General features: G+C 47.6%; 1 long non-coding RNA gene across 1 annotated transcript; it reads left to right on the forward strand.

The window, feature by feature from the left end:
* The first annotated feature begins 217 nt into the window (after positions 1–217).
* LOC135390209 (uncharacterized) lies at positions 218–1,069 on the forward strand. Its single transcript, XR_010421774.1, has 2 exons — positions 218–324; positions 924–1,069. It is a non-coding gene; the product is annotated as an uncharacterized LOC135390209 (long non-coding RNA).
* The last annotated feature ends 1,691 nt before the right edge of the window (positions 1,070–2,760 follow it).

Here is a 2,760-nt window from a genome sequence, read left to right on the forward strand (position 1 = left end):
TAGGATTGCCGTGGGACGTCTTCTGGCAGTCACCGGGATGTGACATGGATGTCCGCGGGACATGGTGGGATATCCTCTGGATATCCCGCATTTCCCGCATGGATATCCAGTGGACATCCACTGGACATCACTGTGTTGTCTGGGGAAGCGTTCGGACGCATGTCCAGAGAGCTCTCGTTCGGGAAGCGTCTTTCGTCGTAGTTGTGGTGGTTTTGGTGCCCCGCAGTGCTGTGACTGTATTTCATGCCTTACTAGTGGTATCTGGACCTGTTTCTGTGTGTGTACCTTGGAAGACCGAAAGCTGTTGGATTTCGTGAATTGAAGGTTAGTTGTGTGCATGTAATGTCATGTTTCGTGCACCTTTTGCTTTGTATTCTTCCTAGCATGTGGGTTCCTATAACTTTATCCGCTCAGTGCGATTATTACCCTATTGTTACCTATTTCCTTATCCTCCATCTGTAATCTTGTGCTCTTACCCTGTTGGTTAACCTGTATCATCACTTAACATCAGGTTGATATCATGTGTGATGCTTCTGCGGCCCTGCTACAGGGTACCGGTGCTCTAAAGATACAGATCTTCCTTTTTTGGTTATTAATTCATAATAACTCAGCTTGTGTCATGCATATTTTCCCCGAGTGTGGAAGGAATATGACAGAATGTAAATAGTTGCGGATATTATAACTCAACGTGCATTGTTTTCACCCTGTTCAGGTAATGCCTTACTGACACCCTTGCTGTAGCCCCAGTTGTCATAGTTAATTGATCTTACTGCTAACAAACAAAGCCATTGTCTTTGGACCTCAAGTAACAGCATATGTGGGAAGTCTGGTTAACCTGTGCACGAGTTTTGGCATATTTTATGTGACACATAATGTATTATCCCTTGTTAAATCTAGCTTCCTAACTCACTTTATTGTTTCAGATGCCTACAAGAAATATATCTTAGAGCTGTCATCTAGCATGATCTGTAAAGGTGTTGAAGACGCTGTACATCAGGCAAGAGTGTGATTGTTCAACAGACATGTCACAGGGATGATGAACGATATCAATAAAAAATAAAAAATAGAAGCTGCATGATTTGTTATTTCCTAATATACACAGCACAATAGGGTGCACAAATTATACGGGATCACAACGAGAGACTTGAACCTATTTGCATGTAGGACCCAACGTAGGTCCCACAATCAAATAGGATCCTGTTAATATGTAGGATCGCATTTGCATGTAGGTCCCACAACCAAATAGGATCCTGTTTATATGTAGGATCGCATTTGCATGTAGGACCCACAATTAAACAGGATCCTATTTGTATGTAGGTTCCTTCATCATGTAGGACCTGGTGTCATAATACCATATGGAGTCAAGTAGGAATTTCCAATAGGGCCTCAATTCTCTCGCGGGGTAGGGTAACGGCGTAGGGGGCCTATCACAATGCAACATATAGAGGACGTTAGAGGACCTTTTATCTTTTTTCATATGGCGTATATGGCTCTTCTGTGACTGTTTCAACGACTACAACAGAGTCTACGTGGCTGTCTCAATCTTAGGTAATATGTGCACCCCGAGAACTGAATGAAATCGTCATAACGAGACATCATTGGCCACTTACCTTGGTACTACGTGAAGATGAGTTCGGTAACCGACTGACGGCAAGCTACGGTGACGTCCCGTCGGCACGGGCTGTTGGCCCAACGTCACTGGCCAGGTCCTCGCCGACGTAGTTGGCAGTTAACGTTGACCAGACGTTAGAACATTACTGGCTGGCCGATTTAGTTGGCTGCCAACTGGTCCCCGACTTTCTGCCGAGAGTCGGCCGCCGGCCAATTTCAATTGGGTTGGGAGGCTACACCGCACGACCTGCTTCGCGCGATGCTAGCGAGGAGTCGAGCCATCATTGGCCACTTACCTTGGTACTACGTGAAGATGAGTTTGGTAACCGCCCGACGGCAAGCTACGGTGACGTCCCGTCGGCACGGGCTGTTGGCCCAACGTCACTGGCCAGGTCCTCGTCGACGTAGTTGGCAGTTAACGTTGGCCAGACGTTAGAACATTACTGGCTGGCCGATTTAGTTGGCTGCCAACTGGTCCCCGACTTTCTGCCGAGAGTCGGCCGTCGGCCAATTTCAATTGGGTTGGGAGGCTCCACCGCACGACCTGCTTCGTGCGATGCTAGCGAGGAGTCGAGTGCTTGTGCGAGCTGAGGGTCCAATTCCACGGCCTTCACATCCACAGGTAAGACGAAGTCGTATCGCGATTTATTGTACGCGAAAGAAACGTTAAATTCCGAAAGGGCTTTTCCCAAATACCTCTCGAGATCCGAGGTGACACGAAAAGTTCTCCCGGCTTCGACCGTGTCGTGTCATGCTGTGTCATGTCGAGGAAACCTCGATTTTCGCATCTTGCCTTTCGTACCCGATATTTAAGAAATCGTTGCTTATGCTGAGATCCATCAGACCGACTTTATAGCGATTCGAGAGCTTGAAGCGGACTATCGAAAGCTACCGTGAAGGCGTTGAGTTTATTCGAGGGAAACTTATCCATGCTGGTGTTCGACAGGAGGTGGACGTAGGTGTCTGACTTCATTTCCCAATCTTGACCACGTTGCTGCCCGGAACCCAACTGTCGTGTTCTTTGTCGTAACCAAACCAGCGAACCAAGGAGAAGCTCTGACCGTTCACTTTCTTCCTTCTCAGCACTTTCGTTACTGGCCAAGGCTGATTGGCGTCTTGGGTTACGACGAGTACCTCCTCGGGGTAGAA

This window comes from Ornithodoros turicata, chromosome 3 (assembly GCF_037126465.1).
Source record: "Ornithodoros turicata isolate Travis chromosome 3, ASM3712646v1, whole genome shotgun sequence".
NCBI classification, from domain to species: Eukaryota; Metazoa; Arthropoda; class Arachnida; order Ixodida; family Argasidae; genus Ornithodoros; species Ornithodoros turicata.